Below are 14,193 nucleotides of genomic sequence, written 5' to 3'. Positions count from 1 at the left end.
GAAGTGATGAAAGTCTGAGCAAGTGTAGTGGCTGTGAGAATGGAGAGGAGAAAGACTTAGAAATGTTATGGAGGGAGATCCAACTTTTGTAGATTTAGAGCTGCCTGATAATTATCAAATCCATGTTCCTCATTCCTTCTCTCCCACTTCTTGCCAAATACTTGCTTTAGGGGGTTGAAGGAGATGGAAGAATTTGCCCGATGTTGTGAATCTGGGTGAGAGGGAGCATGGTGCTGTCATTAAAGTTTATGGGGCAATTTGAGAGAAGGAGCAGCTTGTCAAGGGGATAGATGGAGTAAAGAAAGAGCACATTCATAGGATGTAAAGCTGGAAAGGACTCGAGATATCATTGAGTCTCCTCCTAATGTTAGAGAGGAAATCCAGAGAGGTAACTGACTTGCCCAAAGTCAAACCATTCACAAGTAAAGTGCAGGACTTCAGATTCCAAATCCAGGGCTCTTTCCCCCACATAACATGCTTTTCCACTTCACATATCTTTTGTTTTGTTTAAATATGAATTTCAGAGTTGTAACAAGCCTTGGTGATCAAGTCCAACCTGGATATGAACAGGAATCTCCTCTGCAAATTCTCCAAGTAATAGTCACCCAGTGTCTGTTTGAAGACCTACATTGATGGGAACTTCACTATCTAAGCTACCATAGAGCAGCTTCTTCCACTTTTGGACAGGGAGTTAATGTGGTAGATTTCCCAGCAATTTTCCCCTTCTTTCTCCCATTCTGTTCCTACATTGTTCCTGCTCTAGGGCCAAGGGGCACAAGACCCAATCCCTCTTCTAAATGAAGGCTTATCATGTCCCTCCCTAATTCTCTCTGCTGGCTAACCATTTCTAGTTGTCCCTATAGAGCACAGGGCATAATAGACAGAGAATTAGGAAGATCCTGTATTTATTGTGCCATGTACTGGTTGGGTGATCCAGAGCAAATCACTCAACCTCAAAATGCTCCAGGTGATTCTCCAAGCTGAGTTTAAGTTGCAGAGGAAATGCCCACCTGCATCGGTAGAGGGAATTTTCCAAACCAATGGCATTACCGATTTAGACCTTATCCCCTGCTTGCTCCTATATGGCGTGGTCTTGGGTTTCCCTATCACCCCAGTGGCCTGTCTTCTGTTTGCAGGAATCCTTTCTCAAATGTGTCCCTATCTGAGTAGGAGAGAATACCACCAAGCACATTTGGAGCCTTTAATATGGTCCAAGATCACATTTACATAATTTTTAAATTATTATTATTGACTCCATCTAACACAATTGATTCATATGGAACATTCAGGCAGGAAACCCCACAATCTTCTCAAAGGAGCTGTTTTTCAATTGCAACTCATCTACTCTGCATTTGCAAGGTCGATTATCTTAAATCCAAGTGTAGGAATGAATATTTATCCCTTTAAAACTTCCATCTTTTTAGATTCAGCCCAGTGGTCTAACCTGTCAAGATGGTATTCAATCTTGACTTTGTCAGCCAATGTGCTAACTATCCATCTCAGTCACATCTTCTCTATGATTTATGTTTTCCATATTTTTATCCAAAAATATTAAATGGCACAAAACCAAGGAATGATCCATAGGGTACTCTACATTGTATTCCACCACCATCCAAGTTGTCATCTATCTATTGTTATTGTTTGATTGTTTTTGTCATGTCTGACTCTTTGTGACCCTATTTGGAATTTTCTTGGCAAAGATGCTAAGCAGTTTATCATTTCCTTCTCCGGGTAATTTTATAAATGAGGAAACTGAAACACACAGGTTAAATGACTTGCCCAGAGTTATACATCTGATAAATGTCTGAGGCCAGATTTGAATTTAGGAAGATGAGCCTTCCTGACTCCAGGCCTGGCACTTTGTGCATTATAGTGCCACCTAGTTGCCCACTAATCCATTGGTGACTACTTTTTCAGTTCATTTACTCAAATCCATCTGTATTATTAACTAACCCAAATTTCTTTGTCTTATCCTTAAGAATACCATGGAGGGCTTTGTGAAATGTTTTGTGCAAACCCAGGAATATTCTGTTTATGGTCTCCCTTGATCTATCAGCTTAATAATGAGATGGGATCATCAAAAAAGTTAAATTAGCTTAGTAGGCTGTTACTTGTTCTTAGTGACACCATGTTGGTTCTTACACATCACTACTCCCTTTTCTAAATACTTGCAAACCATCCCTTTGATAATATATTCTAGAATTTGGCCAGGAATGCAAGACAAGCTCACTAGCTTATAGTTTTCATCTCTATCTTCCCTTTCTTAAAAAAAAGAGACATATGTCTCCGTTTCTGCAACTCTCCTCTTCTCTAAAATGTTTTTTAAAATATCATTGAGCAGAAATTGGCAATCAGGTCTATCAGTTTGTTTAATATTCTGGAAGCAGGAATGGAGTTTTTCTATTCCTGGAGTTTTTCTCACTGGGCATTGTGAAGATCTCTTACATCCTTTTCTGTTCCTCCTTAAATGGAATTGTGTTTTTTTTTTTTTTGCTCTTCATAATATTCTTGACGACCTCCCATCTATCCTAGGTTCACTTACTTCCCAATGTAGAATTTTAGATCGTGGGTTTCAACCTCCCCTTTCTCTGAATCATGTGATTCTCACAATTGTTGACCCCATTGTACAGATGAAGATTGAACTATAGAGACCATCAGAACCATATCATAGAGACCCAGAGATGACTGTGCCCATCCCTGCTTAATTTTGCAGATGAGATTTATGGAAAGAAACTAATTTGCCCAGGTTCCTGTGTGAGAGCAGTGATTTCAAGCCCCATTTTTAGACATCCAATATATACAACAAGCTATGTCTCCATGGCATATCATTGTTGGTAGGCTACTAACCTGCCTGGAGAGGCTCTGAGGAAATTCAATGTATTATCTTGTTAGGGCCTTCAAAAACTATATATTGAGAGAGAGGGATATTTAAGAATGGAATTATTGCCAAAGACCTATAAGTCTTCACCCCATAAAATATTCCAAATATCCCTTCCTATCTGTCATAATTGCAATAATGATGATAGTAAGATGAAGATAGTAAGATCTGACATATTTTTGATACTTTAGAGCTTGCAAAGTTCTCTACCTACATCTAATCTGATCCCCATGACCATCCTGGGAAGTATGACTAAGTATGTCTTTTTATATTGTTTAGAAAATAAGGAAACTGAGGTAGAGAGAGATTAAGTAGTTCACTATCTAGGTGAGCTTGAGCAAACCCAAACCTTGTTAGGATTCAATTTCCTTCTCTGCAAAATGAGAGGGTTCAACCAGCTGATCTCCAAGGTCCCTTCCCATCCTGGATCTATGGTCCTTATGGACTCATTCATTGTCACACATTACATGTAGGAACTCTTAAGTTTCTCCCTCCTGGGAGCTCACCTCACTATCCCATGCGGTGTTTTATTGTCTCTATTCTGTTCATGTTGAATTTGAATAGAGATTTTCCTTTTTCGTTTTTACATCTCCTGTCTTCTTAATGGCTTCCCCTTTTCTCCCCCATCTTAAATATATAGGAACTCATTCTTATCCATATGTCTGAACCTCCTTTGGCAGATGTGAAAACTGCCTTCCAGAAATTAACAAATAATTTGTGAGTTTCCTAAATTACACTCATTTAACACTGAATTAAGTCCTAGAAGCTCTTAAGAGAGCTTGGGAAAAATTATTCACACATCTCTGAAAAATGAGACAAACCGTGATCATTTAGAGCTCGATGCCATTGCATCTGACAGTTCAGCGATGGAAAAGCAAAGGGACCGGCTGGTTGTGGCAAAGGGTATAGGTGGCATTGAGCGGCAGTTCAGAATTTTTCTATCCTTGCAAAGGGTTGCATTTGAAAATGGGGTTTTGAAAATGTTTCTCTCTTTCTCCAGCCTTGAAGTGTGAGTCCCATGATACACCCAAAATAACATCACACTTTCTTCAATATTGGCCAAAATTGAAAGCAAGAGTAAAACCCATCTGTAACCCACCTTGTTATTTTCGTCAGATTGCAGAGAGAGTTACAGCCAATCCGGAGCATCACTGAATCTCTGAGATGGAAAAGACCTTGAGGGCATTGAGTCTAACTCATACCTGACCAGAAATATGCTCTCCACATCTCTGCCAAGTACTCATTCGGCCTTTCCTTAAAAACTGCCAGTGACAGAGCTTTCATTACCTTCAGAGGCAGTTTGTTTGCTGTGAGCCGGAGAGACAGCACGGTATAATGAATAGGGAGTTGGAGAGACCTGAATTCAAATTCTGATTCCTACCTTTACTAACTATTAGATTTTGATCAAGTCACTTAACTGAGAAGTCTCAGTTTTCTTATAAAATGAAGGATCTGGACACACTGGCTCCTCTAGGGTCATTTCTAACCCCAGATCCTGCAATCTAATGGGTAGGCACCCTTTATCCTTATTTTAAGGCATGCTCTATCTCTTTTCAAATTCTATTGTTTCTCCTTCTATTTCCTAGGATCTCGCATTAACCCAATCCTCTTCTATATCTATATATATTGGCTCTTGGAAAACATAAAGAAAAGTTCTTTTGTGAGAACCACCTCATGCCCAGTTTTCTCTTTTCTATCAAAATATCTCCAGTTCTTTCACTAATCATCCATCATCAGGCATTACTGATCTTCAGTTCTCACTTAGGTGTCTAAATTTGTCTGGACATGTTTCAGAAGAAGGAACCTTGGAGAGTTCTAATCTGAATCCATCAGTTAGAAATGAGGAAACTGAAGTCTGAAAAGAGGTTGGTTGTCAAGGCTCACAGGTACAAAGTGGCAAAGCCCAGTTTCAGGTTCCCTTTCTCCCCTTCCAGATTTAGAAACTCACAAGGTACCTCTCTCCCTATCTGCTTTTTCTAGCACTGGAAAGAGGGAAGCCTAACAGGTTCAGTTCACCGCTCCAACTCAAATGAGGGCATCCACAGATAGGGTAGCATCCCCCCCCACCTCAAGGCAGCTATTCCTTTGTTAATATTCTTCGGCCAAGCAGCCTTCCTGAGGATCGAGCTTAATTTCTCCTTGACATTGTTCCTCATTCTGCTCCTTGGGGCCAAGCTAAATTCATTAATTCCTGATGAAAAGTCATTTGTTGTATTAGATTAAGTCTCATGTTGGGACTGAAGGACCTGGACATAGGATTTAAGGCTAGAAAGACTGGAAAAGCTCCTTACCTTCCAGATGAGGAAAATGAGACCCAGAGATAGGATAGAGCCTCATTCATGGTGACTCAACTAGGTAATACCGTGCGTGGCCAGAGCAATGGATTCAGGAAATCCTCAGTTCAAATCTGGCTTCAGACACTTACTAACCATATGAGTGTTGGTAAGTCACTTAAACCAAAGCATTCTCAGTTTCCCCATCTGTAAATGGGAATAATAATAATAATAGCACTTATGTCCCAGGTCTGTTGAAAGTATCAAAGGATATAATATTTGTCAAGTGCTTTGTGAGCCTTAAAATCTTATATAAATGCTGCTTGTAATTTTTATTGTTGTCATTGTTACAGTTAATCTATTAGTAAGTATCTGGGCTGGGATTTGAACTGGGAAATTATGTTTTAATTCAGCTCTGAACTCCAGAGGTATTAAAATATACAACTCTAGGCAGAGATGAAGTGCATGTGGAATTGTGAGGTAAAAAAAGGCTAGGAGGCTGAGGACAAATAGTACCCCCATTTCTTATTTTCTTTTTAGGGCCCTGTCCCACTTATTTCTCTAATCCATTATCAAATGAAAACTCACTGAAGACAGCCTATATCAATTCAATTCAAATTTAGGGATCCTCTGATCCAACTCTAATTCCCCACTCCCCATTTTAGAAGAGGAAGCTGAAATTCAGAGAAGTCAGGACCACACAACTAAGCTCATGGCTGCCTAGTACACAAACTAGAATCCAGATCTCAGATTCCAACTATTGTGCACTTTCTGTGATACAATATAGCTCAAGTCGATCCAAACACTAACTAAGTGCCTACTGTGTGCAAAACTCTATACTTGCCACTGGGGAGAGCCCAATTATAGAAGAGGCACTATGGCCTCCTTATGAATGGAGGTCAGAACAAAGGAGAGAAATAGGGCACCACCCAGAGGAGAGCAGTATTACATGATTAGTAGATGAGTTACACACATGAATATTGCCTGAGTATGGCATGGCACAAATGCTCAGGGTCAGGAGCTAGAGGATCTGAGTTAACATTTATGATTCTGCCACATACTAAGTAGAAGAGCTTATAGAAGTCACTGTTCCCTTTCTGTGCCTCAGTTTCCTCATCCCTAAAATGAAGGCATTGGACTAGATGCCCTTTGGAGATCCCTTTTAGGACCACATATATGAAAATAAGAGCAGAGGTTGATTTTGTTATTACAAAAGCAAATTGGGGAAAGTTTCCAGAAAAGGGAGCATCTGAGTTGAGTTTTAAAGGACAGGTAGAAAGGAAATCAGTTGGGAAAGAAGGAAAGGGGGGATATTCTAGGAACAAAGCATGAAGGCTCCATTATCTACCTCATCAGCTGGTATTAATTAATAGTTATGTAACTTACTTATTATTGTAATTTAACTCTCAGTTTCACCACTCATTAACATGTTACCTTAGGTAAATTTTGCCATTCCAGCCTTAGTTTCTCCATCTGTAAAATGGGGAAACAAAACCTTAACACTCTCATAGCACGGCAGCCTTGTAACTTTTGAAATGCCAGAAAAAAGAACTCATCATTTCACTTCCTTAAGGATCCTGACAATACCATTGATATTTTGGAATCTCTCTCCTCTCTTTCACAATAATCTGTGATTTCTTCAGTGTGGGGACTTCTTCCATCAATACAGATAATAGCACAGAATACAGATCTAGCCTAAGGACTGTCTAGGACAAAGCCCTCATCTACAGAAGAGAAATCCAAGACTGGGGATCTTGTCCAGTCCTGACCCTAACAAGTCACTCTGTGACTTGTCCAAAATTCTAATAAAACATTAGAGGTAAAATCTGAAGTCATTTTTACTGCCTATAAAGCCAGCTTCTTTCCAAGATACCACACTGGGATTTAGTAGAAATTTAATAAAGTTTAGTAGAACTAGGAAGCTGTCAGAGGCATGTGGAGGTTAAATGACTGTCCATAGCCAGTAAGTGGCAAAGGCCTCAGAGATAAGTGCTAAGAGCCAGTCTCTAAAACCAACCCAGTGTTCTCTCCTTCCAGGCTGCTGGAGCTCAAGGCAGAGTTTTAATGACAATTCATTGAACTGATTTTGTCAAAAGCCTTTCCCAGTCCAAGTTACAAACCAGAAAGTATTGTTTTTTTTTTCTTTCTCTCCTCCTCAGTCTACCCCCCATCTCTAGATCAGGGCTCTCCCTGGAAAACAGGGAAGGGTGTTACTAGAATCCCCAAAGAGTAAAAATAATCCTTTTCTCTTTCTCCTTCTCAATCCAACAACCTGCCAGTATGCAGGTTCAGACAGATGGGGGCCTTCTTAAATAGCTTCTGCCCCTCAGTCTTAAAAACAGGAGTTAGTTTTCGGATTCAGGTTGGAAAAAGGCACATCCCTTGACTGGATGAGTTCTGCTAGTCTTTTCCTCCTTGGGAATTTTCTCTGGCCCAAAGGAACTCAACAATACCAGAGCCTATCCTATCAGAAATTTCCCATCTAGTCTGGGTTATGGAAAAGTCTGGGTTATGGAAATCCACAATTCAGGCCTTTTTGCTAGGGAAATCTCACCCTCTCCTGAGTCAGTAAACCTCATTTCTTGTCCAGATTTTTCTTTAGGTTTCAGGGCTTTAATTATCACTGAATTCAAATCCCTCATTTTATAAGTGAGTCTCTAGTAGTAGGGACGTCAATTTAATTCAGAAAGAATTGATTAAGAAGCTATTAGGGTGCTGTGAGGCAGGGATAAAGAATAAACATCCCCTGATCTCCAACAAACAAACAAACAAAACAGAACCAGAGCTAGAATCTATGTTCTCTGGGTTTCAGATTCAGAGCTCCTTCCCCGATATCACCACAAGGGCTGATCAAGTTAAAGGATTCCTGTCCATTTTGTCATCCTTTCCCGGGGCACCTCCTATTCCTCTCCTCCCAGAGCTGTAGTTGAGGGGTCAAGAACTGAGATTCAGTCGGGATCACATGGAAAGAGACTTTAGAGATAATACAATTTGCTCATTTTACCTAGGAGGAAACCTGAGCCCTGGAGATTGGAAATGACCTTGCAACTAAGAGGTAGGAGTCGGGAAAAGTTAGGGTCAGGACTCAAATCCATTGTCTATGATGCCAAATCTCCTGGGCTTTCCATTGCTACAATTCTGGGCCTCAGTTTCCCCCTTAATAAAAGGAGAATTTTACTTAGGGAATCTCTAAGCTTTAACTGTATGAGACTAAGAAAACAGGTTTTTTTTTTTTAGAGTAAGGTGGGGATGGGAGTGGAAGGGAGAATCTCCACTTACCCACCTCGGGCTGTGGACAGCCAACCGGGAAATCACCCTGAGCTTGCGGACTGAAGCTTTCGGCCACAATTCCCGGTTTATTTGCTTCTCTGAGGATCCGACTTTATCGAACAGCCTTCGTATCTCAGGGAACACATTCATGTCTATACTAGACAAAGCCGAGCTCTGACCCTCTACTTCAGGGAAGGTAGGAGCGTTAGGAGCGGGGAGCAGGCGCTTCCCGGTCATGGGAACGAGTACCGGATAGCAACCTAGAGAAGGATCTACCGCCCCCCCTCCCCAAGATTCTCTAAAGATGAAACGACCCTCCCTCCTCCCCAACACCATCCGGGCCCTTTTCCTGGGACTGGCTCCGGAGGAGGAGTTGGGGGAAGGTGGCGGGCAGAATTCGAACTCGGGCAATCCCTCCCAGCCAACGGGACTCGGCGGAAGGCAAGAAAGAAGGGGAAAGGCTCCCCTCCCCCGCCATCCCCTACCCCTACTTCGTCTAAAAGACCTTTCCTTGTTAGCTTGCAGTATCTCCACACACAGCTTCTTCTCGATCGCTCTGGCTCTCCGACAACGGCGCTTATTACAGAATTAAATATCCCGGAGCTCTTTCTATTCCACATCCCTTGTCTACCTTCCTTCTCCCAAGAGGGCAGGGAAGCCTTGTGGCTGGCGTTTCTAAACCAGCGGTGGCAGGACGAGCTCCCAAGCTTTACCGGTTGGTGGGGGCAGCCCCGACCCGCTCCCTCTCCATTCCCCCCGGTCTCGCTGAATAAATAATCATTTGAATAGCTATATATTTATATACATATATAAAATCTGATGAAGCTTCGGATCTGGTTGTCATGGCAACAGCGAGCACTAATGAGCTTCCGAAGGTGCTAAAGACTAATGCCCTCGGTGCCAGGGATAAATATTGATTCGGCCGAGGATCGAAAGCGAGCCTCTGCCCGCGGCCCCAGACTCAGGAGGAGTAGAGGCATCCGCGGAAGGTGGGGGCTGCGGGGGCGGAGAAGGGCTTGCTGGCTGCCTCAGTTTTTCTAGGGACGATTGGGGTGTGAGAGAAAGAAATGTTCCTCTTCTTCATCCGGGCACCCCCTCCCCAACTTGGATTTCCAAGTCGTCGGAGAGCGCTAGCGGGCGCCCCTACATATAGTCCTGCCCCGCCATCTCCCGGGACCTGCCGGCACCCTGAGCTCTTTCTGCGCCGCCGGGGGACCTCCTGGCACCGTCCCCACCCATTTGCGCCGCGGACCGGTTCGTCTGCGCCTTGTTTTTTGCTGCGTCCTAAACCCGCTAACCAGCTTCTCCGAGCCCCTCCCCAGGTGTGAACCCGGCCCGCTGACACGCGCCCCTTCTCCCGGGTGTCCGGGTCAAGCTGGCATACGCACCCCGCCTCCCCGAGTGAGGTCTCGATCCGCTGCTACGCGCCTCCTTTCAGGTGCGCCCGGGTCAAGCTGGCACGCGCTACCCTCCTCAGATGCGTCCCCAACCCGCTGGCACGCGCCCCCTCCCCCAGCCAAGTGTGCTCTGGCCAAGCCGGTATTCACCCCACCTCCACGCTCTCGGGACAGGCTGGAACGCGTCCCCTCTACGAGTTGCCATCTTCTTGTCTGAGCTCCCGGATCCCGAAGCCTGGGACCTGCTTGTTTGCGCCTCCCCCACCCCACTTACCCTGGCACGCGCCCCTCCCCGCGCCCCGCGCCCGGGACTAGCTGGCACCTTCTCTCTGCCCTGGGGTCCCGGCTGTCCAAGAGCCCGGGGCTGCCCCGAGGGCTTCCTTACCTGGCCGCAGCTCCCCGGCTACTCTGTGGCCAGGCAGCCCCAGCGGCCGCCGCCGGCAGCCGGCTTCTCCAAGGGCGCATCCGCCGCCGCCGCCGCCTGCAACAGTTGTGCCGGCTCCGCGGGCTCGCGTCGGGCGCCCGCAGCTCTGAGTTCCGGGGACTCCCCAGCGCGTGCGCCCCGGGGCTGGAGGGACGCCCAGGACTGAGCCGGGGCTCGGAGCCCCTATCCTCCGAGCCTTGGTTCTGGCCGGGCCGGGCGCCCGGGACTGCTGCTGCTTCTCCTCCGCTGCTGCCGGCTATGGGGATCGGGCTAGAGGGCTCTCCTCGGCCCCCGTTACAAGAGGCGGGCAGCAGCCTTTGGGTCTCGGGGGGCCCCCATGAGGCGGCGCTGACCGGCCTGGCCCGTCAAGGAAGGAGAGAGGCAGGCAGGGAGGCGGCCCCCTGGCGCCTAGAGAACCCCGGGAGCGAGACGCTGCTGCCGGCTGGCTGGGGCTGGGGCTGCTGCTGCTTCTGAGCGCTGCTGCTGCCGCCGCTTCTCGCAGCAGCCGCGCCACCGGCTCCGGGCCTCGCTCATGCTCCCCGCCGGCTGCCGGCCCCTCAGCGCTCCAGCGCTCCCTGGCTCGCTCTTCAGTGAAGTCCTCGGCTGGGCTGCCGGGCTGCCGGTGCCAGTTTCTGCTTCTCTCTCTCCCTCCCTCCGTCTGTCCCTCCCTCCGTCCCTCCCCACCTCCTCTCTCTCTCTCTCTCTCTCTCTTTAGTCCTTTTCTCACTTCTTTCCACTCTCCTTCTTGTCTTTCACTCCTTATTTCTTCCCACCTTTTCAAACACCCCTTCCTCTTCTTTCGCTTCCTTTCTCTTCCCAGTCTTTTTCTCTCTCTTCTTCTCTCCCTTCCTTCTCCCCTCCTTTCCCTCTGAGTATTCAGTTCAGTTAACCAAATATTTTATCGTCATTCAGTCAATAAACATTTATTAAGCACCTATTACATATGTGCCAGCACCGAGCTAAGCTTGGCAAGAGGGAGCCTTAGAACCGAGAATATCAGACCACAGTCTGAAGTGCCTAGTTTGAGAAAGAGATACAAAGATGCACACAAGCACTTTCTCTGTCTGTTCTGTCTGTCTGTCTGTCTGTCTTTCTGTCTCTCTCTCACACACGCACACACACTGGTGATTTCTCTGGCTTTTTCCAATCTGTTCTGACACCATTCTGTTAACTGTGCCACTCTGTGGTCTGCATTCAAAAATTCTTTATCCAGCAGTACCATTCTAACTGTCCTGTGTTCTAATGTTCTGTATTCTATCCTTCCTTCCACTGCTGTCATTCCAAGTTCTGGGTTGTAGTAAATATAAAGGCTAGAGGCCTGCTCAGAAGCCAGAGGCTGGTTTTTCCAATCCCCCTTCTGCTGCTAACCATCACTGGGTGCCTTCCATCTTTGCTGGTTTGTAAGTAGACTTAATGAAACATGGCACCTACTGTCGAACTAGCTGCTGGTTGTTCAGTTTTGCTGAACCACCTTGCCCCTTCTTTCTTTTTGGTTCTTTGCTAGAAGAGATGGCTCACTAATTCAGCCAGGGGAGGGATATATTTAGAACTGAAGGTAAAAGAAAAACAAAAGACACCAATAAACGTTGCCTTGGAAAAAAAGAGAGAGAAAGGAACTGAGATGGAATGAGCTCCAAGATCTGAATCAAGCTTTTAGGAAGAGTTTGTGATTCCAAGTTTCAAAGCTCCCCCCAGCTCTGAATTACATATTCTAAGGTGTCTTTCAATCCTAACAGTTGGGGACAGCTCTTTGGATCCCCTTCCTGGATCCAGGGCACTCTACCCAGCCTGATAGTCTCCCTCCTAGGGCTCCACCGGTCAGGTCTGACATTCAGGCACTTAGTACAATCTTTGGCATATAGTAAGGTGCTTTATAAATGTTTATTGACTTGACTGACAAAATATTTGTTGAACTGTACTGCATCATTTGAGGAGAAAAAAAGGAAGGGAGGCAGAAAGGAGATGATTTTTGAGGGTTTTTTTTAGAAGAAGAATGAAAATGAAGAATTTAGTTGGGGAAGCTTTCTATATAGAAAGATGTAGGGGCTAGAATTAATTTGGTATAAACTAGAAAGAGCCTGAATAGAATTAAGTATTGGGGCAGAGGGGAAGAGTTCAGAATCCTGAAGGTCTTGAATGCCATAATAAGGATTTTTGACTTTTTTTAGTGGAAAATGTGGAGTCCCTGGAGGGATTTTTTTTTGAGCAGAAGAACAAGATATTGTGCTTTCTTTTTTCCTAAGCAATGCTCATGCTTTCATCCATGTCTGGAAAGTTTCTGCTCTTTGTTCCCATACAATTAATCCTATTCTTCAAAACTAAGCTCAAATTGCCTTCCCTCTTGACCCCAGTATCATATACATATCCAATTGCCATGGTGGTTGATGCACTATGGTTGGTGCCTAAAATAGAAATATGAATATGTCACAGTCCCTGCCCTTGATAAAAAAAAAATATTATACTCTTCTGAAGGTAGTAGAAAGAACAGAGAACCCAGGATGGAATCCCAGCTTTGCTGTGTTTTCACTTGTGTGATTTTATACTAGTCTCTTCTAACTGAACCTCAGTTTCCCTCTCCATGAAAAGGAATGTCAATCTTTATATTGTTTACTTCCCAGTGCTTCAGTTGTTGGAAAGCACTCTACAAGAAAGGTTACCTAACTAGGAAGTATCAGACCCTGAATACAAATCTACTTCTCCTCCATTCAAAGAGGGATGAGGCCCTTAGTATGCACAGCTTCCTGAACTTCCTGATGAAATCATAGTCTCAGAGCTGGAAAAGTCTTCAGAAGTACCTAGTTCAGCCCTTACCTGAATAACAATGTCCTCTTATAATAATCAGCACTTCCACAAAGCGAGTTACGGTTTATAGCATGGTGCTCAAAATAAGCTTGTGAAGTTAAGTGCTCTAAAACATGCCCAAGAAGTGCTCAGCCAGCCCCTTTGCCAAGATCCAGAAATGGGTTATATTCCCCATCACCCTCCCTTCCCAAAGCAACCCAATATGCCTTGAGAGAACTGGCAGTATTAGAAAACTTTTTTTTTTGATTTGCCCTCTTTGTAGATTCATAGGGTCATTGATTCCAAAGAGAAAGACATTAGAAACTCTTAATTCTATGGCTTGGGGAGGGCCCTCTGGGGACAAGCAGAGCAAGCATAATTCCTCCTCCATAGGACAGTTCTTTAGAGAAAGGAAGCCTTCATTTTTTTTCTAATCCAATCTCCTCCTTTTACAGAGAAGAAAACAGAATTATTGGAATTAAGTGACTTGTCCAGGTCACATGGCTAGTGAATCTCAGGTCCTCTGGCATTGACTAACCATTGAATTGAAGTATGTGACATTGTGGTAATCTAAGTAATTACAGGGAAGGGGGTAGGTATGGGTGTGGATGTGTATGGGGATGGTGTTGGTGTGAGAGAGAGACTGAGGCAGAGACAAACACAGATAGATACAGAGAAAAGAGAGACGGAAAAGATAGATAGCAAAGATAAAAGATAGAAGCAAAGGAGGAACGAGAGACATAGAGGCAGAGAGAAAGAAGACAGAGAATATAGAGACAGAGGGGATGGAAATAAACACATTTACATTGGCTAAGGGAGAAAAGAGAAGAAAGAGAGAGAATGGAGAATGCATGGGAATGAAGTAACCAACCACATGGGGCAGTATGTGTTAGTGAGAAAGTGAAATATGTGAGAGGGAGAGGGACGAAGGGAGGAGGGGAGAGAGAGAGAGAGAGAGAGAGAGAGAGAGAGAGAGAGAGAGAGAGAGAGAGAGGAGAGAGAGGAGGAGGAGGAGAAGAAGAAGAAGAAGAAGAGAGACAGACAGGAGAAGAGAGACAGAGAAGAGAGAAAGAAAAGAGAGAGAGATGAAATAAAGAGGAGAAGGAGAGACAGAAAGAGAGAGGAGAAGAGTGAGAGAAGGGAGAGAAAGAGAGAGAAAGAAAGAGAAAG

The 14,193-nt window shown here is 44.7% G+C and overlaps 1 protein-coding gene across 1 annotated transcript in view; it reads right to left on the bottom strand.

The window, feature by feature from the left end:
• SHISAL1 (shisa like 1) overlaps positions 1-10,901 on the bottom strand; it is a 125,347-nt gene extending 114,446 nt beyond the window's left edge. The window contains exon 1 of the mRNA XM_031940662.1: positions 10,204-10,901. The gene's annotated coding sequence lies outside the window, so the exon portion shown is untranslated. The remainder of the gene's footprint in view (positions 1-10,203) is intronic.
• Positions 10,902-14,193: the final 3,292 nt, after the last annotated feature.

The sequence above is a fragment of the Sarcophilus harrisii genome, chromosome 5, assembly GCF_902635505.1.
Source record: "Sarcophilus harrisii chromosome 5, mSarHar1.11, whole genome shotgun sequence".
Lineage (NCBI taxonomy): Eukaryota > Metazoa > Chordata > Mammalia > Dasyuromorphia > Dasyuridae > Sarcophilus > Sarcophilus harrisii.
Note: the sequence above shows the minus strand (reverse complement) of the source record. Positions and strands in the feature narration are given on the sequence as shown.